The sequence below is a fragment of the Hemicordylus capensis genome, chromosome 1, assembly GCF_027244095.1.
Source record: "Hemicordylus capensis ecotype Gifberg chromosome 1, rHemCap1.1.pri, whole genome shotgun sequence".
In the NCBI taxonomy this organism is placed as follows: domain Eukaryota; kingdom Metazoa; phylum Chordata; class Lepidosauria; order Squamata; family Cordylidae; genus Hemicordylus; species Hemicordylus capensis.
In genome coordinates, this window is record NC_069657.1 from 361,331,412 (window position 1) to 361,355,882 (window position 24,471).

The window sequence follows — 24,471 nt, forward strand, 5'->3', positions numbered from 1 at the left end:
GATTAGGGTACTACAAAGTTCTACAAATTTGGCCACCTTGCATGGAAATGGGATTCCAAAGTCCAAGCTTGAGCATCTTCTATAACTGACCTGAAAATACAATTTCCCCCCCATGAAGGAAAGATTCCTTGACTCTACATGAATATTGCAACATATTTTGTGTGTATCACCATAATAATATGATTGTATCACCATAATAACCAATATTATGGTGATTTTTGGACTGTGATTCTCTCTTAGCCTAAGGGGTAAGTCTAGAGCTGAGCTGAAAATACTTGGTTCATTTTTCATGTACGTGTGTGTGCGAGTGTCAAAAAATGCTTCCCAATTTTTATCAGCTATGAATACATACATGATTTCAGTATGGTTCTTCTTTGTACTGCATTTTTTCATATTTACCTTCAGTTCTCAGCTTTGTGTGCCCACACTGCCAAATAAACCTATTGGGTGAGGCAACCAGTGTCCTTTTTGTCAATGACACCACAGTGCTATAGCTTGCATGAGGATGTCATGGATACAGTACTTGTAAAGAAAACTCTGTAGAGATCACTGTAGCCAATGTGGGCAAGTGAGGCTGCAGGTCATGAGAGAAGCAAAAGAGACTCCTTTGTGGAAGCAGGAGTAGAAATTGGAGAGAAATTAACAGGAGCGAAGGTAAAAGTAACGCTGACCACATGAAAAAGAGGGAGATTACAAATGGCACACCAGCTAATCATATGTGCAGTGTTGGCTGTAAGGGAAGGGAGAAGCAAATGGCCAGCGACCTACTTCAGATAAGGCTGAGAGTTACTAGTAGCTCTGAGTTACCCCTGCCCTTGGTCAAAGGAACAAGAAGTCATCCTCATGAAATTAAGTTTGCTGTTTCACTTCTGACTAAAATCTTCCTTTTGGAACCATGACATGTAACTGAGATTACTCTTTTGGTCACATCTCCATCAAGTTGCACTAATGGATGAATTTAGCTTAACAAGCACCACCATAGGGGATCAATGGGAGGAGTATTAATTTTTTGATGTATTGGTTGTAGGTGCAAATCTAGTCGTCAGTCATAATTTTATTGTATTTAGTCACAGGCCTTCACAATATCAGAATTACAATATAGACAACCCTATGCATGAGTCAACCAACAATTGTCATAGAACCACAATCAAATAGTGCTTTTGAGATTTCTCTTGGTGACTGGTTCAAATGCAAAAACCCGATTGCACAGTCAGATTTTGAACTCCAGTTACACCTTAATAAGAGGAAACACTGAATTTGCATTCTTTAAGAAACATTATAGAGGTAATATAGCCTTAGGCTTAGAAGTAATATAGGGGGTGATATACATTTCCAGTAATTGTGGCTCAGCTGAAACTGCAGGCATCTGACCTGAAGGAGTTAATAAATTAGCTAGTAGATTTCAATATTTAATTAGTGGAGTGGTCATATTTTTTTCTTCTAGTTTGTGAAATGGTAAGGTTTGTGAAAAGAATCTCCCAAATTTTCTGGGAATTTTCCCATTTAGTATTCCGCTCCTCAGTTTCAAGTTGGAATTTAATCAAATGAACAGCTTCTCATGAATAAAAAGATCAGACTGCAATCTGTTCAGCAACTTTCCCCACATAACTCTGGTAGAATTAATTCTGAGCAAGGAACCTAATGATGGCTGATGTTCCCTTCCTGCCATCTTGATATGGAACTTGGGCTCAACTTGGGCTTGGAAAGCAAAGCGCTCTCTCTCTCTCTCTCATACATGTGTATATTAATGTATGTTTATTCAGAGTCTAGCTAAGTTCCATCGCTCTCCTGAGGACATATTCAGGAGTGCTAAAGGGTTCCAACATTTTCCTCCAACACAAGCCTTTGTAGTCTGCCACACCACCTTCTTTCCATATACCTGTCCTAGCAGCAATGGAATCTTACCATTGCCTCCCACACTGGTGCTTGATGGAATGCTGGTACATCTCATGTTTGAGGGATCCTGGGAAGTTTAACTATCCCAAATTCTTGGTGTTCAGGCAGCTGGGAAAATTACCCTGGGGCATTGCTGTAGCAGCATTTCCAAGGTTCAAGCACTAGGGAAGGAGGAAGTTTCTGCTATTATTGCTCCTGCCTTAGCCAGTCAACAATAGCAGCAGGAGGCTGACAGAGAGAAGGTAGTTCTTCAGGTGCAATTAGAATCTGATCTGAAAAAGAACACACAAGCCTTTATGCCCACTTTACACTGAAACTGAGTCTTAGAAGTTGTCACAGTTTATTTTCCAAACCAGGAAGTTAATAACGGTGATGATGCCTATTGATGAAACTGCCTCGAGGGTGATTGGCCTGCACCACCTAGTTTGGGTGAATATGGGGAATTTAGCTCAGAAGGGGAGACCATTCCAATCAGCCTTAATTTGTGCAAGCATATGAACTCAAGAAAATCAGCTTGAGAGAGAGGTTTGAATTAAATAAAAAAGGAGTTTATTAAAAATAAAATCAGACTCCATTAATTACTATGTGACCCTAGTTTAAAGGCACTACAAATGTTCTCAGAAACAGACTATGTAAGGCACATTTAGCTTAAAGTTCCAAATTATGTGTAAACTCCCAGGCGGGCTAGAGAGGTACTTTAAGATAGAGGGGCAAGATTTCAGAAATAAGAGAAAGAGAAATTAGAGAATAAATAAGGGAATGAAATTCTTCATTCAGCGGGCAAGAGGCTATATCACCTGTCCTGGAGAGGAACACCAGGGTTGTCTGCTGGAGGAAGCACACTGGGTCATGGAATTAGGGATACTTATATCCCCAAATGTGCCTTGAGGGCACTTGTTTTTTGCCTTGCTCTGCTGAACATGGGAGCCCAGACAACCTACCTTCCTCCTCCTCCTCTGGAGAAAGCTGGTCTTGTGGTAGCAAGCATGACTTGTCCCCTTAAGCTAAGCAGGATCCACCCTGGTTGCATACGGAAGGGAGACTAGAAGTGTGAGCACTGTGAGATATTCCCCTCAGGGGATGGAGCTGCTCTGGGAAGAGCATCTAGGCTCCAAGTTCCTTCCCTGGCCATCTCCAAGATAGGGCTGAGAGAGATTCCTGCCTGCAACCCTGGAGAAGCCGCTGCCAGTCTGTATAGACAATACTGAGCGAGATGGACCGAGGGTCTGACTCAGTATATGGCAGCTTCCTATGTTCTCCTCCTCCTCCTCCTCCTCCTCCTCTTCCTTCTTCTTCCTCCTTTTTTTGAATGCATTGTGTCTATGTGCTTCCAGGGTAGGAATGTGTGTGAATCACCTATGGCATTCAAGGCTGAATGTGAGGACAATTGGAGTCTGCAGTTGCATTTAAAGAATATCCTGTGCTGTTCCCAGCATTATTGGGCTTCCCAATAATTCTATCAAGAGTTTCGTTGGGCACCTCATCAAAGTTACATCACTAACTCATCTCTATTGTATTGAAGGCTGCAGATAAGAAACTTGTATGATCTGTCTTTTCTCCCTGGCCTGATGGCCAGGTATTGTCTCTCTTTGTGAGAGGAAGAGGGGAGTTTAGATTTCATTCCAAGGCTGAAATGATCTTTGATGCCAGACAGTTGCAGTAGCTAGTCCTGGGAGTCTGCTTAGCTGGGAACCCCTCATAGAGAGTGTGAAGCTCATCCCCTTTCCAGTTTGTGGGGCTTGTAGTCAAATCTAGGGGCAACTAGTCCACTGCCAACTAAGTGACTTGTCCCCATGTGTAACATAGACTGGGAGCTCACATAGTGGTGCAGCTCCTGAGCATAGCAAAAGTGCAATCTCCAAACCTGGAGGTGCAGTTGCAACCAGGGAGGCTTCTGGAAGTGAGCAGAATAAGCTCAGCTGGTAACGTGCCACAGTGAGGACTTCACCTTTGGGGGGGGGGTAATTCTTCTTGGGAGGAAATGGGCTGCCACCTAACAGCTTGTAAAAATAAAAAGTTGACTGAGAAGTTGCGAAGTCAAAAAAGTGAAAACCTCAAGAATTTTTCTTTAAAATCTGTTAAGCTACATTGAATGTGTTATTTTCAAACAGAATGACTTGTGTAATATCAGGTGCAGAAGTAGATTGGACCTATTCTAGGTCTGAGTAAATATTTTCCTTGGTACATATCAGTACTAATATCCTGGTGCATGGAAAATGAGTTGTGAGTCCTTCACCCCCCAAACCTTTTCAAGAAGGTTTCTTGTTTTGGTTTTTTGCTGAAAGTAGAAACACTATCTTTAGCAGGTTGGCTGCCAAATTAGACTTCTTGCAACCTATTTGAAGTCCTGAGAAGACTATTAATAACGGAACTTAAAAAGTGCAATAGTTACCATGAGGTTTGGTTGGCTGGTGTCCAATTGGAGTTCAGCATTGCAGTCAGCTGTGATCTAATATTTATTTAATCAGATCTGCAAACTTGCATAGTGTGAGTAAAGTATGTGTTTTGCGGGGGGAAGGGAATTGGATAATCTCATCACGGAGCCATTTTTTTAAAAAGACAAAACAAATAGGGCTGCTCTCCATTTATTTGTCCCACTCTCGCCTCCACAGAGTTCCACACCTACAAAGTGTCAACTTTAAATAGAAAGCGCAGTGCTTTTTGTGTGTTTAAAAATTGATGTACACCATAAAATATAAAAGGGTAAGTATTAAGCAACTGAATTAAGATGCAATGCAAATGGAGGAGAAATTACTATAACTGAAGCAGCACTTGACTTTTGACTCCAGTGGAACACAGCTTTTGAGACCAGAAAAGCCATATCTGCTATGATACTGTCTTTTTAAAGCTAGTTTTTACTAATGTTTGAGAACTAAATTCCTGCATTTCTTGATTAACAAGATCAAAGATGAACCTTGTTAATTTTGGCATGTGCATATATGTATCCATGTACATGGTCATAGCTTTCCTTCTCCACCCAATTGTATGCCCTCTGTTATTGAATTCGGGTCTTGTTTCCCAAAACACACTGTTAAATGATACAAGTTAGTGGACCTCTGATTATGAGTAGAAAGTATAGAAGATTGACTTGTATGTATGTCTGGGCAGATCATTCAAGGCCTCTTACTACACAACAAAATGTATGGTTTGACTATTCTGGAAGGAACTGATCAGTGATAACACACCTGGACATTAGCAACATTAGTATACTTTGCATTAGTATAGTAAGTGAATGTGCATAGAGGGCAGAGTGGGATCTTGGCAACAGGACCTGTTTCCGATGTATGTATTTCCAGCTGATTGCCCGTAGGAGTCTGTGTGTGTATAGCTGAATGTGTGTATGTAGGCCTTGTTCTGTGTGAACTGAAATCCTGGATGCATGGACTCGCTGAACATAGACCTGAAATGTCCTTGGTCACACCATGTGAATTCATTCACCACATTTATATCATGTGGCTAACGCTCAGCTCTTCAACTAACCATGGCTGCTTGTTCTTCCAGTCTGAAAACTATGTGTAACTAGGGATATGCAAAACATTTAAATGTAAAAAATGATTTGACTCGAAAAGGGCTGTTTTGAGTGTCTTGGATCACACAAATAAAGGGCCTGTTTTGAGCTTGCAACAAAACAACTCCATTTGGAGTTGAATCATTTCGACGTTTCAAGCACTCTTTTGGAGGCCTGCCTTTTCCCTTGCTGATTTATTTTCTGGAACTGGCTTGCAATCTCCTTGCTTCTTGGTTGGATGGTTACCATACAAATCAAGTGTTATGCGCAACTGTTCTCCATTGTCTGGGGGAGGGAGGGGGAACCCAAAGGAGGAAGATGAGCTTCTGGCTATGCTTGCTGCTAAGGGTGCTGCTGTGGCAATGCTAGGAAGTAAGAAGTTATGATTGTGCATGAGAGCAACTTGTTCCAATCATGTTACTGCAGGGCAGGCACTGTGGCTGGCAGTGGATTCTGCAACTCTTTTTTTGGTCATTTTTGGACTGTGTGTGAAATGTGTGCTCTTTGTTGGGAGGGACATTTATTGTGTGCTTCTGCAGTGCTTTTTTGAGGCAGGGTTTCAAAATGCATTGCAAATTGCAATGCAAAACTTGTTTGTGCACTCTGTGAGTGCAGTTTGTTCAGGCCATAGGGAACAATGGGTAAACTCAAAACACCTCCCAGCAGTGTTCCATCTAACAGGGATTCCCAGATGTCTTGACTACAATTCTCATAATCCCCAACTAAAGGCCATTGCAGCTGGAGATTCTGGGAGTTGTAGTGAACAACATTTGTGAATCCCTGTTAGAGAGAACAGGGCCTCCCAGGCTCCATGGGTAGCTCCTAGGGACACCAAAGTGGGTTAGGTATTAGGGCATCCTGCCTACCATTCAACCCACAAAAGAAATGGGCAAGTGAGTGATTTTAAACAAAATTTTAACCTTTCCCCAAAAGGTGTAATGTTTCTTGGGGAAAACATTAAAAATTTGTTGAAAATCACCTCCTTGCCCATTTCTTTTGTGGGTTGGTCGGTAGGTAGCACCTTTCATGCCCTACCACTCAGCCCACTTTGGTGTCCCTAGGAGCTACCCATGGGGAACAATGGAGTGTTTAGAGTTTCCCCATTGTTCCCTATGGCTGAAACACTCAGGTTTCTTCTGAAATAAATGGTTTCACCGCTGTTTCAACAGAACATTTCAGCCATCTATGTTTGTTCTGAGCTTGAAACAAAACGCAAAGTCCATTCCATGCATATTCCTATGTGAAACTGTGTGTGTGTGTGAGAGAGAGAGCATTTAGACATTTTCAAACATAATATGAATCCAAAGGTCATTTTAAGCTGTGAGAAAAGTCTGCTCTTCATCTTAAGTATCTCTGTTTTATTTTTATGCTCTTGAAATAAGGAAATACAAATACAAAATAATAAGGCAGTTGTTAAAGCTGCTTGCTGGTAAGTACTTTCTGCAGTCTAGAGTATGTGATACATTTGGGGTTTTATGTGTTTTTACAACTCTGCTGTGTGTGTCTTGATACTCACATGTCTTGATATGTGTCTTAATGGTGCCTATCAAGACACCAACCTGTCTTGATAGGCAGGTTGTCATTCATATATTTTTAAAAATGTTCCAGTATTTCATGCTCAGTTGAAAAGAACCAACTGATGGGTTTGGAGAGTGCATCACTGGTGAAAAGTACTAAATAGATGTAAGATTATACATGTGTCAAAGGAAAGCTATCAAGTATCTGTTTCCAAAAATAACCTTGAATTTACTATGTTGTTTACCCTTCCTAGCAGCAGTTTTGGATTTGTATACAAGTGGCTTAATGTAGCTGATGTGCTCTAAGCTCCATATATTGTTTTCTGAGGACTCTGTCATGCTTCGAAATTGTTACACAGAAGACCCTTCTGTGTAGTGATCACACATGTAGGCTTTTTGCTATGAAAATAATGTAATAATAAGATGTAATCTGCTATGATGTGGATTTCCTTCTTCCAAATGAGGATTTTTGCTGGATAAAAGTGTTACTACATCATGTTAAGCAGCTTATTTCAAAAGCTATTCAATTTCACTATTGAAATAAAGTTTAGAATAGTTTGGCTCCCTTTCCAATTGTCAGTTTCTTTTATGTATATAAATATTGTTGAGGGTTCCTTATTTTTCAATCTTTCTTATTTCTACGTAGAAAATATAATGCAAACAAAAGGAGGACTTGACTATGAACAAAGTGCTGTTAGCTGTCTAAATAAACGCGTGTGCGCACAGAGAAATATGCTTTACTCTCTAATCTTTAAGTCACACTAATGCTTGGTATTACTTGAATTGCATGTGGTCTAATATTTCAGGAAGAAGCTGGCATGGCCTTTAGTCTTGTTCATCTTTTATTCTAGCAGATCTCCCCCCCACCTGAAAGGTTCCTCAGAATTTTTAACCTTGGCCAAGTAGCACAAAAATCTATCTTATACTTTTTTCTTTCCTAATTGTGTGTGTTTGCTGAAGGATATAAAACGCGAAGAGGGAGCTATTGATTTCTTATTGCTTTACTAAAGTGAATACTGTACGCACATTTTTAAACAAGAACAAAAACAAAAGACACAAAGAAAAACCTACACAGCTTTCTTAACCTTTTGGTTGCTATATTATTTAACATGGTAGGATTTAATGTTACTTTTAAAAAGCCTAGATTACTGTGCCAAGATAGTATGTAGCAGCCCTCTTATGACCAAGGAAGAAGGGATGTTGTAGAGTGAATGGCTTCTCCCTCCCTCTCCCCCACCCCCCTGCCGAGTCTTTAGAAGAACATTTTGGACAAAATCCCAAGCATGGCTTACACACATTCTGTCTCTTCCCATTTGAAGTGTGTTCAAGTAATAACTCTTTAACTTGTTTCAGTCCCCTAGCTATATGTACAGCAGTTACATTAAGGAGTGCCAATTGCTTCAGAGAAGGCTGTAAGGCCTTGATAAATCCTAAATTTAGAGAGATTACTATAAGGAAATAGTTGTGTTAAGCTTCACTTTTTTTTTAATTGGCTCCCTGTGGTTTGAATTAGCTTAAAAGGGGGAAATTGCTGCTTGCTGACAGCGTAGGACGGCAGAGAGCTTTGATGTTTTATAAGCAATAAAATATTAATAGAAACTGTGCATGTTCTACCAAGATGGGTAAAACTATTAAAATATATTTCTTGAGCAGTCACCAGGTTGAGGGCTGAAGTGGTGTACTGTGTTTATACAATAATCCTAGCCTTCCTCAGTTGCAGAGTTGGGATGAAGTGGAAAATGGTGGGTTTGGTTATATCATATATATTTTAATCCATTATCACTCCTGGACAAACTTCCACATACTAGGTTAAATAAATAACCTCAAGCCAGATTTCTTTTCTGATGGGTTTATACTGTAAGTTTCTTTTAGCAATTTAAAAGCACAATCATCCCATTTTAAACGTAGCAAGTTCTTTATAGTGGGGTTTGTGTGCAGGTTTTTATTGAACATGCATGCTGTTGTGCTCATGCTGACAATAAATTATGACATTTTATGTCATTTTCAGTTCATTGGCAGAGAAACTGGTCAGGCTGTTTAAGAAACATGCAGTTGGTAGTCCCATGGGGCAGGATTTGAGTAGCTGCTAACTAGTTCATACTTGAACTTTTCCCTTCTTTTCTCAAAAAAGAAAATTTGAGCCCCTGTGCATTCATAATACTTTGGGAGTGCATTTACTCTTTGCTCTCTTCAAATAGTGCACATGATGCACAAATATGCCAGCATCATGCCACTGGAGAGCACTGTCGCTTCTGGTGGTGATGTTGGTGCTCACAATTCTTACATCCTGATGAATGCAAATGTACGCCTCAGTATCTTCCTATGCACAGGGATAGCCAGTCTCTTGAGCTGTGCAGAAGGAGGATTTTTCCTGGTGAAGTTGCTTTGAGGTTTTATTTCCTGACTAGAATGCTATCATCCCTCCCAACAGGGACAATGTATAATTTTTTCTGTTTCTGTCTCTGCCTCACCCCCGCCACGCACCTTCCTTTCAGGCGCAAAGGTTGATGGGGTGTATCAGCTAGCAGAAGTGTGGGAAAGCAAAGGTTCTGTACTGATATTGCTTTCAGCATGTCAGCAGTTTATGTTGGGGGAATATAGGCAGCCTCTCACTACTTAACTTGAAGGGGCACCTGTCAGGTGGAAGAAGCAAGTGCTACTCCCAGGCCTTGCCATCACTGTCCTTGCTGGAATGCGGGTTCAGGTTTTGGCCCTCATCTTGTAGCTACTTCTCCTGGGAAATGAGGGGGATGTCTGCCAGGTAAGAAGCATCACTGCACCTGATGCGTTTAGTGGCAAGAGGATATGTTAGAGCCATGAAGAATCAGGACATGGGCAAATACAGTTCATTGGTCACCAACTGGCTATCCCTGGCAGAGGGTGGGAGGGGAAGAGACTTGAATGCTATGCACATATCTACATGCATAAATTGTATAAATGTATATATCTACATTTAGGTTCCAGGATTAACCACCCTTTCCTCTTGAGAATGGGGAGCTGATGAAAAGTCAGGCAAGGAGTGGATCTGTTTGAATGTGTGGGTTTGGTTCAGCGCATCAATATATATTTTTTAAAACAACTTTCAAATACTGTGCAGATACTGACTTTCAAAAATGGTTTTGGTAACCAGTTCAGACAGAATAATTCTTTTTGTTTGCAATCCTGCTCTTTAGAGCATAATTAAAAATATTTTATCTCAAGCAATGTGACTGTTTATTTTAAGTATATTAACATTTTTGCAAGCTACATATAACAGGATAAGAAATTGGGAAAATGCACTGATTAGGATCTTGGCAAAGAGGTACTTTTCAAAGTGGTGATTCTCTTTATATTGAGCAGGGCGGGGGAGCAACTGGCCCTATTCAGTCCCAACACAGCATCCCTTCAGTGGCTGTTGCTCGTGTCTACCTTTGTGTTCCTTCTTAGGCTGTGAACCCCTTTGGGGACAGAGAACCACCTCCTTTCCCCCCTCCCATGTAAACAACTTTCAGAACTTTTGTTGTTGTTGTTGAAAATCATTTTATAAATGATAGCTATAGTAATGGGGTAGAATGACAAGAAGGAGGAACTGCAGTGCCAAGGAAATGCAAGAAAGCCTCTGTTGAAATATCCTCCATACCCTGGCCTTGTTCCTGGACAATAACCACAGTCTGGGCTTTGGGCAAACCTCGGCTTGAGCAACAGTAAGATCAGTTGAAGCAGAGAGAAACCCTCACCACCTGAATTGGCTGGGTACCCTATTATTGAACTGCTTTTGAACACTTACATTTTGTTGTAAACCGCTCAGAGACGTAAGTTTTGGGTGGTATAAAAATATGTTAAATAAATAATAAATAAACTTCCAATGTTTAGGGGGTTGATTCTGGTTCAAGTTTAGGGCAACCATGATATTTTAAGTGGGTTCATTTCCAGTTCACTGGGGTGGGGGGATCTCTTAATCGGTATTTGGGTTTGGTTTGACTCCTCAGTGATGGGAAATTGTTGCTTTTCTTCACATCCATCATGTTCTTTTCCTCAATTCATAAAAATGAGCACTGTGTGAACTAGAACTTCATAATCAAAATGGGCAGTTGTGAAATTGTAGTCAAAATCCACAGTTCTTGTAAAAATTCTGTCTATTGATGTTTTTGTTCCTATGGAGACAGCCATAAACACATTAACATCTGCTTTCATAACTGAGGTAAAAAGTTCAATATGCTGACTGTACAAGTTTGTGCTTATTTTTCAACTGAACTTGCAAATTCTGGCAAGTTTTCTTCATTCTGAAGGCATTATTGTGTTTGGCGGACTCATTTTGATATACTGAATAAACTAGAATTCCATTTCAAAGATTTGAACCTAGGGGTATATGAACGACTTGCCAAGAAACAAAATTACTTGATGCTTTTATATTCGGCCTCTGGAAGCAGCATTGTTGCAGAGAATTTTAGTGTCAAAACTTGGTATACTGTATTAGTTTCATTTGGACCATATTGTAATTGCTTTGGCTCTTGCGAAACATGCACTATTCAACTCATCCTCGTTCTTTTGTCATATTTTATTAATGTTTCATATTTTATTAAAGGTAACCAATTGTATAGTTGACATAGAACAGTGATTTAAATTGAGGTATACCGTATTTTACGGACTATAAGACGCTATGGACTATAAGACGCACCTTAATTTTAATCCAGTTTTTCAGAGTTTTAACATATTAAACTGTTAAAACATATAAGACGCTCCTGAATTTTGGCGGATATTTTTCGAGGAAAAAAGTGAGTCTTATAGTCCATAAAATACGGTACTGGTTGGAAAGGAGATCCTGGAACTAAGATAAGGCCGTCTCTAGCTTTTACGGGGTCCAAAGTGAAGATAGTTTGCAGGGCTGGGTGCTCTATGATGAACCACTATACCATGCTGACCACACAAATGGCGCTTGCGCATGTGCGGATGCCGTGTGCTTGCTGGAGCTGCATGCGGGTTCTTGAGAGCAGGGCCATAGCAGCAGGAAGCTGCATGCAGCAGTGGAGAACAGGTAAGGAACTGCTCTCCTCTTTTTAAAAGCTCTCGCTTGCCGCTTCCCTCCCCACAGCACTAAACTGATTTGGACTTTGAACCGGTTAAGCGCCAAACCAGTGCACGAATCTCAGTTCATGCACTCTGTGTGTGCAGGCTCGGACTGGCCCACAGGGCAACAGGGCATATTCCCAGTGCGCCCCACCCGTGCGGAGCTCCTGCGCCCCAACTCCCACCATTAATTTTTTATTCTGATCAAAACTCGGTGCCCTCCCCACATACATTCCACCGCCCTCTCAGTGCCCCCAGTCCAGCCCTGTGTGTGTGTGTAATTTATATATTGGCCATTATTTACAATGCCTAGCCGTTCCACCAGCAATATCTTTTTAATGAAATCAATATTTGAAGAGCCTCTTCTGCACTGTTGGAGCACCACTCTGCTCATCCACTCCTCAGACTGACTTGACATAGAATTTCAGGACATAGCACTAAGTATTAGTGCATCTTGAGTGTCATAAGTAGATCTTTAAAAACGGGTCTAGATTCCCCCCCCCCGCAAAAAAAGAGAAATGTTCAAAATAGCCAGAAAGAAGTAAACTGCATGCAAGAGACATGCCTGAAAGTTTGGTATTCATCAGATTCTGATTCCCTCTGGAGTGGAGTCAGCAATCTCTGGCAGGGGTTTGGAGGGAGGAGGGAAAAAAACAAAGGTTACTGTCTTGCAGAAGTCTGTCCCCCCACCCTTTTTAAAGGTTGTGATTCTGTTAATTGCTTCTGGTACAATAAGCTTGTGTTGTAGAATGCATGAAATGATAACTCAGACTTAGCATTGGTGTTAAAGCAATGGAGATAATTAACTTTAAAAAATAGTGAAGTGCTGAAATAAAACTTATAAAAAACATAGACAGCCTGGTTGGTGCAGTGGTGGGTGGGAGTGTCAAAAAGTCAAGGTGGGGGTAATATCTACATTTGATTAAGTGCCGTCAAATCGGTGTTGACTCTTAGCAACCACATAGATAGATTCTCTCTCTTCTCTCATGATCTGTCTTGAACTTGCCCTTTACAGACTCTCAGTGGTGCATTCATTGCTATCGTAATTGAGTCCATCCACCTTGCTTTTGGTCGTTCTCTTCTTTTTCCTTCAACTTTTCCCAGCATGATGGACTTCTCAAGGGAGTTGTGTCTTCACATAATGTGTCCGAAGTATGATAGTTAGAGCCTGGTCATTTGTGCCTTGAGTGAAAATTCTGGATTGATTTGTTCTATGACCCACCATTTGTTTGTTTTCCTGGCTGTCCATGGTATCCTCAAAAGTCTTTTCCAGCACCAAAGTTCAAAAGCGCCAATACTTTTTTTGTTCTGCTTCTTCAAAGTCCAGCTTTTGCAACCATAGAGTGTCATGGGAAAAACCATTTTCTGAATGATTCTGATCTTTGTAGGTATAGACACTCATGAGGACTAAAATATCACAGAGTAATAGTAAGCTGACAATGAATTATCTGAGCAAGAGTACAATCCTAAGCAAATTTACTAGTTCCTTTGAAGTCATGTTTAGGATTGTAGCCCACTTAAGTCTTGCTCTTTGCATTCTTCACCTTTTTGCTTAGCAAAGTCATTTTAGCAAAACATTTAGCAAAAACATTTTAAGCTCCATTCTTGAACTTTGTTGCTAATTTATATGAAATGTACATGATTGGACCTTAGTGAGTACTATTGGCACAGGTGCATCTTCCGATTAATCCAAGGCATATGTCAGCATGGCCTCCTGATCAGTTACTCCATGCAAATCTTGTAGGACAAGTTGTGCATAAATTGAGCTATTTAGGAGACAATGTGTCTGATTGATTGATTAAGTGCTGTCAAGTCAGTGTTGACTCTTAGCGACCACCTATTATGTCAGGGAAAAACATTGTCCAAATAATTCTAATCTTTGTAGGTGTGGACACATCATGGCATCTAAATATCCTTTCCAAGGACTTCATTGCAACCCTACCAAATGCTAGTCTGCAGTGTATTTCTTGACTGCTGGATCCTTTACTGTTGACGATCGATCCTAAAAGGCAGAAGCTATCCACCACTTCAGTGTCTTCATTGTCAATTCAATCGGTCTTGTCTCCCATGCTGTTTAACATCTACATGAAGCCGCTGGGAGAGGTCATCCAGGGACTTGGACTGAGTTGTCAGCAATATGCGGATGACACTCAGCTCTATCTCTCCTTGTCACCTGATCCTAGGGAGGCGGTGGATGTCCTGAATCGGGGGCTGGAGGCCGTGATGGGTTGGATGTGGGCTAATAAACTGAAATTGAATCCAGACAAGACGGAGGTAGTGTTGGTCAGTAGGAGAGCCAATCGGGATGAGGAGATTTTACCGGTTCTGGATGGGGTTGCACTCCCCTTGAAGGAGCAAGTATGCAGCTTGGGGGTACTTCTGGACCCGGCTCTGCTTTTGGAAGCTCAGGTGGAGGCAGTGGCCAGGGGTACCTTTTCACGGCTTCGGCTAGTGCACCAGCTGCGTCCCTTTCTCGAGAAGGCAGATCTGGCCACGGTTACCCATGCCTTAGTCACGTCGCGGCTGGATTACTGTAACGCGCTCTACATGGGGCTGCCCTTGAAGAATATCCGGAAACTGCAGCTAGTGCAAAACGCGGCAGTGAGAGTTTTATCTGGAGCTGCCCGTTGGGAGCACATCACCTCCATTCTGAAAGAGTTTCACTGGCTGCCGGTTCGTTTCCGGGTCCAATTCAAGGTGCTGGTTTTGACCTTTAAAGCCCTTAACGGTTTGGGCCCAGGGTATTTGAGGGACTGCCTGCTCCCAAGGGTTGCTGCCCACTTGATGAGGACATCTGGGGGGGCCCTGCTCCGGGTGCCGACAATGAGAGAGGCCCGGCTGTCGTGCACTCAGGACAGGGCCTTCTCTGTTGCTGCTCCCAGACTTTGGAATTCTCTCCCAGTGGCCATTCGCTCCTCGGACTCCATCACGGCTTTTAGAAAGCTTGTTAAAACTTGGCTTTTTACCCAGGCTTTTACATAATCGTTTTTACTGCTGCTTCTGTGTGTTTTTACTTGTATTGTTTTTATGCCTGTTTTTTAATGTGTGTTTATATTTTTTTTTAGCTTGATGTTTTATTGCCTTTTTATTGTGTGTTTTTAACTTTTGTAAACCGCCTTGGGGTTGTCTTTTAACGAAAGGCGGTATAGAAATGCAACAATTAAATAAATAAATAAATTCTGACGCTGGTTGCTATATACCCTTTGTTATTAGTGTAGTTTTCTTTACATTTAGTTGTAGTCCCATTTTTTCACTGAGCTCCTTGACTTTCATTACTAGAGCTTGCTGATCATTTGCATTCTCAACTATCAGAGTGGTGTCAACAGCGTAGCGCAGGTTATCGGTATTTCTTCCTCCAACTTTAAAAACATGCTCATCTTCTTCCAATCCAGCTTCTCTCAGTATATGTTCAGCATATACATTGAATAAAGGAGAAAGTATACAGCCTTGTCTTACTGCTTTGCGAATCTGGAAACAGTCTGTTTCACCATGTTCCGTCTGGATTGTGGCTTCCTGTCCTGTGTCTAGAGTGTAGAAAATACTTAATGACAATTTAACTTTGCAAATTGACCTAAAATTAAGATGATTTCAGGTATTCACATTTACTAGATTAAGATTTGTTAAAGACCATTCTTTAAGTTGACTGCAATTTAAAGAAAATAGAGATTTAATTCCCAAGGAAATAAAGATTGCTTTCCCAAAAATAAAATTCTGAAGCGTGGAACATAGATATAGCTAAACCCTATACATATTAAATTCTGATTTTTTAAAATAGACAGAAATGGTTCTTTATTATAAATGAATTTTTTTAAAATTGAAACCATATACTTCAATGGAAAGGGCTTCTTTTATTAGTGTCGCATACCTTAGACAAGCCATATATGCTGACTGTGGATTAGGTCAGACAGAAACAAGTTGTTCATAGATTGCAATTGCTGTAAATTGGGATAATTTGCTTGGTAATTACTGCTATTCAGATTTGACAGCACTCTTCTGCCCCCGCCGTGCCGCCATTTCCTGAAATAGTAGTGAGAGAACACAAATGGCAGCCACACTGATCAACAAGGTGACTTCAGTATGCTGGAGAAGAGGAGAGGCCTTGCAGCATAGTTACCCTTAAGCGAAATGTCATGTGGGAACAACTGAAGGAAAATGACCCAGTTAATAAGAGAGAGAAGAGCAGGAACTGCCGTTGTGGGGGCCCAGTAGGGTATGCTTGGATTCCTGAGAAGGCTGAGGCTAGTATCTAGGAGTTTTGGATTGTGTCTGCTTGTTTTAGCAGCCCCATGTAGAATTGGCACTTGAAAATGAGTTATTTTACTTCTCTTTCTGCTCCCACTCTGCCAAATGTGTCTCCAGCCCTGGTATATATGAAAGAACTAAGGGAGATATATTTGTATTTGAACTAGGTTTGTAACTGCTGGAAAAAACACATAAAGTGTGTTGTACCTTGGTTTCTTTTTTAAAATTGTATTACTTTTCTTAAAAAATAAACAAACTAAGCTCTAATAATCATTTATATATATCAGTTGAAAAACTAACTTTAAATAATTAACCCAGCCAACCAAAGTTATAATTGTCAATGTACCACACTGAGACCTTGCAATGGTACATTCACATTTCATATTAGAGAAAACAATGAGTAGGGACGTACCTTATCACTAAACTTATCATTCCAGAAAGATTTAAAAAGTGACAATTCCTTAATAAAGTGAAAGCCCTATATCTGATTGTCTCTTGCTCATATATAATAAGTTCTGTTATCTAAGCTATACAAGTGAACTCCAGTATCCGTGGGGGTTCTATTTTCCACTACAACCACAGATAACAGAACCACAGATGCCCGGTCATTGAGCCAGTGGGACTCGGGGTTATGTTTCTGGAGGCTCTGGAAACGGGGAAATGGCAAAAAAAAGGCCCTAAAATATTTTTTTTGGGGGGTGGAGTGCCTTAGCCTGTTCAGCTGGTCTCCAGGAATCCCCCCTGTCCTAAATCAGACTTTCCTCCATGAAAAGTCATGTTGTTGTTTTTTTAGCACAAATGATCCACAAAATGGCTCCCCTCCTCAAAATGGCAGCCATAAATGATCTTGGAGGTCATTTCCGGCCACCCCAAACCCATGGATATGTGGAATTAACACTTTGTAAACATTTCCCCCCCATGTATGCTGTGGTTGGGTGTCTATTACCCGACCGCGGATATGCGAAACCATGAATGTTGGATCTGCGAATGATTAGGTTCGCCTGTATCCCATATTCTAAAAAAACAACAACAGATGAGGATTTATATCTTTTCCCAATATGCTGTTAGGGAGATCTTCATAGCAGTTAATGTTGATAATCATTTCAGCAGCATCTTCATCTACAACAGTTTTTAGATAATTCAATAAAATTCTTAAAGGATCCTCAGGTAACTGATAACCTGTTATTTGGTTAACATAGAACAATGTCAGTTACCAATATTGCTTGATTCTGCAACAAGTCCAGAAGATATGTAAATAATCTGCACGTAGTTCTCCACATTGCCAGCACTTATCATGAGGTAAATTATATATTATTTTCAATTTGTAGTGTGTTTGATATAAAGTTTTCAAATAGTTCTCTTTTAAATTCATAGAAATCAAGTCTTTATCTACATTTTCTCCTATCCACTTTTATACTTCATCTGGGATTGGACGTTTTCAGTCTTTCCCATTATTTTGGAAGGAAGATTGTCTATTATAATTCAGGTCAACAAGTGCAATGTCTAATTTGCCAATCAACCCCTTATTTGTTTTTGAAAATAGCAGTAATTCAAGTTTAGTTGGATATCTGAATGGTTCATATTTCCAAATTAAGGCTAGAATGACATGTCTTATTTGAAAGATGTGGTCCATCTTTGGGAAACACAGTCTAATCTGATCCTGAATTTGTTCAAATTTGTTTTGACTTGCCTAGGGAATGTTTAATAATCATCAAACTGGAGTGCCAAATGTAGCATTGGTGCAGTGATTGGTAAATCTTGTGGTTGCTTCCCTATATACTTAAACTGTAATTGGACAACATATATCTAACCTTCCCTCCTAAATATACTGATAGAGTAGAAGACAGATAAGATTTGCTTCAGTCATCGTGCATACTTTCTCAATATACACATACTGTATAGACAATTGGCAGACTGATTTATGTTCTCAAGCAAAGATGGGCAAAATACTTCTAAAGAGTATTTTAGATACAAATGCATTTTTAAAATAAAAAATACTTGGTAAACAACCAACAAAAATACAAAATAGTGTTTTAAAATACATCTTAAAATAAAAAATACAGTTCCTGAAAAAAGGAAACAATTTTTAGATCTCCGTTATTTATCTGAACTTGTTTCCATTTCCTTTAAGCAATACAAGTTTTTCAAAGATTAAATCAGTCAGGTTGTGCCTTCTGTGGCTGTGAATAATTCCAGCAAAAGAAAATAACTCTTTTATGGGACCACTTGATATTAGACTTGTATTATATCTTTTAAAATAGTCATCGGGCAATGGGATACCCATTCAACATACTAATGTGCTTGGATTTGTCCTGCAAAAACTGGAGTATTTCCAGCTTTTTAAACAATCAGATCACTATTTCCAAAACAGCATAATACCCTGTTCCTTTTTGCTATGTTTCTCTATTCTCACTATACTCCATGGGCATCTGCAGACTTTTTGGTGGGTGGGGGTGGGGGGAGAGGCGCAAAGTATACACAAAGTATGTCAATAGAAACCAAAACACAACAGGATTTATCCAATATTAATTCTGCTTAGAGCAGACCCACTGAAATAATTGGAAATTAGTCATGACAAAGGCTGCAATCCTTTAGCTGTAGCATAGTCGAATGAGCAGCAAGTTGTAATTATGGTGAAGCAATCATATGGTCAAATCATATGGGGAGGACAATTCCTTTTACCCAATTAATCTGCTCCCCCTTCCCTCTCTCTATGCTATTCTTGAAGCACTGAGAGCAATTGTTGAAGGGGGGGGCGGGGCGGAAGGATTCCCCTAAACCCAGGCTGCTACTCATAAGAAAGCTAAACAATGTTTCTGGTTTATATACCAATTGAAAGGATTTATTTGTATATCTTCCTACAAATCAGAAAATAAAAGAAGATTCTAACTGCCCCATAAGCCAATGTGGTGTAGTGATTAGGTTGTTGGATGAGGACTGGGAGACCCAGGTTGAATCCCTCACTCAGTCATCAAGTCCTCACTCAGTCAGATCACAGGGTGATCTCGGCCACTTACTATTCTCAGCCTAGCCTACCTCAAAGGATTGTCGTGAGAATAAAATCGGGAGAAACAAACTTGGGATACTGTACATGAAGCTGTCTGCTCCTGTGACGCGCTCACTCTCTCTCTCTCCCACCAACTTTACAGGCTGTTGTGAGGGAGAAAGATGGCTTTTAAAACTTGAGAAGCTTTTAATCCAGTCTAAGTAAGCATAGCTGTTTGATTTCCTGTAGAGGCTGTTCTCACGACCAGTGTAACCCGCTCTCCCTTTCCTCTCTCTATGGTATTCTTGAAGCACTGAGAGCAGTTATTGGGGGCGGGGATGTTTTACAGCCCAATGACCGGGACACCCAGGTTGAAGCCCTCATATTGCAGTTTGACATTACACAAAGGAGCCTTGTGCTAATGTATTCCCATCTCCCCTCATGCACTGATTGTTCACCTTATTTCTAGGTTCTTGACATACCATAGACTGACATACTGCCCAGTGTTCCATCTGCCTTGTAGTGAACTATGCTCACAGGTGCATTCTTGTGCAAGATGCAAGAATTGCACAACCACAGTTGTTGATGGACAGCCATTATTTCCAATGGATGGTCATTGCACAGCTGTCTTGCGCAAAAGTGCTCTTGCACAGCTGTGTACACATTCATTAAAAATGTTGCACAGTAGGTCAACCCATAATGTGCTGTTTTGTCTGAACCAGGCATAATACAAGACTTATTTGCATGTCATCAAACCATGGTTTGGTTTTTACAGCAAAATAAGGCTTTTGAGGCAGCTACTACTACATTTCCATTTTGCCATGTGCTAGAATTCCAAGCCTTGTAAGTTCCCTTCTCTTGAACAAATGGTTAATCATTAATACATTATTCATTATTTAATTTCTGTAATGTTTCTAGCAGTATAAAAAGCTTTACTTCTCTCTCAAGCCAAATTTCTCTCCTCCTTCAGTGCTGGAAGAAGACTCCTTTTCCTTAGCTTCATCTTGCTTCTTCCTTCCTTTGAATGTCATCAGTGTCTTTACTGGTGAAAGCATGACTTTTCGACGGCGACTCAAGTTGACATCCCCCCCCCCTTTCCCTGCTCCTGTAATCAAATTGGAATCAAACCTTAAAAGACTGTTTGAGAACAACAATGCAGTAGTATTTGTCTATTAGAGCTGGGTAAGTGTAGCTTAAGCAGTGCCCTTACCTTGTTAAAGTTTGGATAGGAAGGCTGGTAATGAAATAAGCATTCCTTCCGTTCATCTTTTTTGAAAAGAGTGCAAGTGCTGCAGAGCTGCAGGCTTAGAGGAATTTTTCCCAGCAGGCTTTATTTCCCTTTTAAGCCTTCCACGACTTTGAGGCCTGCAGTGATGGCTGGTTGCCAGCGCTGGTATCAAAACTGCAGCTTTAAAATCCAAAGCAGAGGGTGGCTCTTAGCCACTTGTTAATCTTATGTTGAACACCTTGCCGTGAATAGCCATTTATGTTGGTTCTTGGGGTGGGAAAGCATTAGCAATCCCACGGGTCCACTCTTCAGTATTTGAATGTTTTGCTGCACTTTGCAGATGTATTTTTAGGCAGCAGTATCTTTGAGTAAAAATGCCCAAGAGCTGCCTTAAGCCAATTACTATTTGTAAAATGAACAATTGATTTAATGGCGTGTGGAGAAGCTTATGCATCCAGTCCAATGAAAAATGAGCTTGTTTGTTGCAGAGGATGCATCTGTAGGGTAAGCAATTCTTTTCTTATTCTCATTGACTTTCCTCCCCTCTGTGTGTTCGTTTTATAAATACTTCTATGCCATTCTTATAACATTGATACAATATATCTTTGATTGAAGCAAGTTGAAAGGATTTTGCTAAATTCATTTCGTGTTTTGTGAAGCTTTCATTTTAATGCCTTTTTGTAGTCTGGGTTCTCATCATTTCACAATAATGCAATTCCTATGCACCCACTTACTTGAGAGCAAATCCCATTGGACCTATTGGGACTTGTTTTCCTAGGAAGTGTGCATAAGATTGGTCTATGAATATGTGAAAATAACATCCAATGGCTCATAAAATAAAATTACCTTTATGTATTCAAAAAGGTTAGAGATGTATTGTTACTTTGCTTATTTCTGAAGGTTGTGAAGTTGAGCATTGGTGAACATATATAAAGGGCTTAGGTAGACAAGGTTTAGAAGCGAATGTAACAGCAACCTAGAAATAGAATCTTGGAAGCTAAGCAAAGAAATAGCATCTCTTTGGAGTTTGATCTAAACCTTTTCCCTTCTATGGTGATGTGATGATTACATGTTTTTAAACTGAAAATGTAATGTTGAATATCTTCAAGATTATATTGATACATTTCATTTAAAATTTTGTTTTTTGTTTTGTCCAGAGCAGCCCAAGAGCAGAAGGTAGAGATGGCACCTGAGTCCCAAACACTAAATCACCCCTCTTGACCCCATGTTTGCTGGTGTAACATTCATTTTTCAGAAGGCAAGCTAATGAAGTTGAGAGATCAGTGACTTCTTTAAGGCCACAAACTGAGATCAAGGCAGAGGTGAGGTCTGAGCCCTTCAAATACCACTCCTTCAATTAATTAGTCCTCAGCCACTTACATTCCATGTAGATCCCCTACTTGCCCCTTCAGTTTACCCTCAAGCACTTATTTTCCATCAGTCTCTCCCCTGCAAAAAGAGAGAAATCCACTTTTATGTCTTATCTCCTGCCCTGCTCTCCTTTTAATGCAGCCAAATCTCCTCTGCCAACAGCCTAAGGAGGAGGAGGGACTTGACAAAGGGGTGTGAATGGAAGCTGCTGTCCAATGTGCTTCCCACTCATCAGTGTCCCAGTAAGTCTGCCATCACTATCCCTCTGCCATACTACAGAAGTCGCTCAACATGTTTCCAGTAGGAACAGACAGTAGCTCTTTTCACATGCCTTCCTGCATTAGACCTGATGGCCATCTTGAAGGCAAAACTGATACCATAAGCATAGCAGCATATTGACTTTTGCTCTCTGTGTGTGTGTGTGTTGTCAAAAATTGCTGTTTGGCACACTTTGCCCTACTAAAAGAGCTATCAATGTGACGTATGTAAAGACTGCAAACTTGTGGAAATGCAGCTGCTTAAAATGTTTACCATTTTTAAGGCTGTATGGAAACATTTGCATTGGCAAGACAGAGGATCTCCCATGGCTGGGGCTGATGATTTTTAGGGGACCTTTCTGAAAACATGACTTTGCTGTTACAGAACAACTTCTGTTTGCATCTCCAATTAGGGTTCATTTCTTTTGCCAGTAAGACTGAAGAGACATTTGCATTTCATTCAGGCTATGTATATGGAAAGAATTACTCTGAAACTGTAAATGATTGATTGATTGATTGATTGATTTATATACCGCCCTTCCAAAAATGGCTCAGGGTAGTTTACAACAAAATAAAAACAATTAAAACCAGTTAACAATTAAAATCAGAACTATAAAAACAGAATAAAATCAATTAAACATTCAAACAGTTAAAAACCCTTGAAAAATCCGGGCAAACATTTAAAATAATTTAAAAACCCTGGAGGGCAAGGCCAAACAGATAGGTTTTAAGGGCTCTCCTGAAATGTTTGAAGGTATCCTCCATGAATGTAGTTAACAAGAAGCAGATGGAGAATGCAGTCCATGACATCTTGTGCTGCTAATGCATTCTGACCAAAGCCAAAAGCTCTGGCATTTATGGACTGATCTGTAACCCTTTTGTCCAGAGCTCTCCACAGTCCTTGCAAACATAATATGATGGCATTTTTGCTTCCAAGTGGAGCAGTTCCCTAAGGCCACTAGAGGAATTTGTGTGTTACATTTCAAACTTCTGTTACCTTGGTGAGTTTCACTGAGCCATTTTTAAACCTGTCTATTTAACTTAGAGTTCAGCTCATGTATGTATATTTTAAATATAACATTTGTAAATCAAATAGCCATAATAGTTGTCTTACAAAATGCCTAACAATTGCAAATAGGCATCAAATGAGTCATATCTGTGGTAGCATCGCTCTTCATAGCCTAGTAACTTTGTCTTGTTCAGCAGTTTTTCAGACTTATACTGGTCCGCTGTCTGAATATTCTAGCTTGATTGTTCATTGGCCTGGTGCTGATGTGTAACCAACATGCAAAAATACCACTGCAGATATACTTTTTTCCATACAAGTGTGACAAAGGTCCATGCTTTGTTCAAATACTTTGTATTGTTCTGAATAGTTAAAACAAATGTTTGTGTTAAACTTATTGAAATACAAAGTATATTTGAAAAACCTGCATAGTTAATATATGTTAATATGGGATATTCTTGATATATTGTTCAATCTTTACTGAATCTGATCAAGTGTTTTATGGTTGCACTGTATACCTAATTGGAGCCTGGCTTTTCTGACTTTGCTGCCAAAGAAGCAAGTTGCTGTTTTTAAGCTGGCGAGCTGCTTGTCTCTTTGGGAACTGCTGCTGCGAAAAGGCAAAGTAAAGGTCTGCCTATATGAACAGTTCTGTCCTGTGGCACATGTATCATCTCTTGGACTGTGATTGCTTCTTTATGAAAACACTTTTTAAAAGGACCATATGATAAATGTACATATCAGGCAGTATAAAAATATGACAAATAAATAAAATAAATGTTAAACTATTTTTAAATGGCCATGAACAAGAGTCAAATGACATCATAACTGGTTCTGCATATCCAGTGGGGCTTGCAGAGTTGCCAGAACCTAAGGGGTATACTTGTGGGTCAAATGGGCCATAAGCCAGAATGGTAAAACTGCCGCCCTGTAACCAGAAGGTTACAAGTTCAATCCTGACCAGGGGCTCAAGGTTGACTCAGCCTTCCATCCTTCCGAGATTGGTAAAATGAGTACCCAGAATGTTGGGGGGCAATATGCTAAATCATTGTAAACCGCTTAGAGAGCTTCCAGCTATAGAGCGGTATATAAATGTAAGTGCTATTGCTAAATCTGGCCACCTAGCTTTGCAGTTTTGTTTCTCAAGTCGATTAAATGGCAAACTGCTTCTGAGATTTGGATGGTTAAACAAAACAAAACAAAGCAGCAATTTATGATCTGAAGTAGGGGTTGGTCTGCTGCTCGTGGGGGGAGGGAGTAAAAAAGAAAGAAAACGTCACCTGAGTAAATCCAAGTCTTTTGCCCAGTACCTCTCGAGTCTGGCCCAACATTCTTTTGTACTGTATTTACCCAAATAGAAGATGACTCTGAATTTAAGATGACCCCCCTTAAATGCAGATTATACATGTATTTA

General features: G+C 40.2%; 1 protein-coding gene and 1 long non-coding RNA gene across 12 annotated transcripts in view; one reads left to right on the forward strand and one right to left on the reverse strand.

The window, feature by feature from the left end:
• Positions 1-24,471, forward strand: part of PLEKHG1 (pleckstrin homology and RhoGEF domain containing G1) — a 190,795-nt gene that overhangs the window by 71,121 nt on the left and 95,203 nt on the right. The window contains exon 1 of one of the 10 annotated variants that reach the window (XM_053292332.1): positions 20,694-20,927. The exons of 7 other annotated variants lie outside the window; for them this stretch is intronic. The gene's annotated coding sequence lies outside the window, so the exon portion shown is untranslated. Of the gene's footprint in view, positions 1-20,693; positions 20,928-21,581; positions 21,600-24,471 lie in introns of those variants that run through there. 2 more of the 10 variants (XM_053292263.1, XM_053292342.1) reach the window with 2 other exon arrangements.
• On the reverse strand, positions 15,157-20,493 carry LOC128343417 (uncharacterized). Of its 2 annotated transcripts, XR_008315525.1 has the most exons (3): positions 20,406-20,493; positions 20,132-20,300; positions 15,157-15,491 (listed from the first exon to the last, which is right to left on the reverse strand). It is a non-coding gene; the product is annotated as an uncharacterized LOC128343417 (long non-coding RNA). The 2 variants fall into 2 exon arrangements; XR_008315524.1 differs by lacking the exon at positions 20,132-20,300.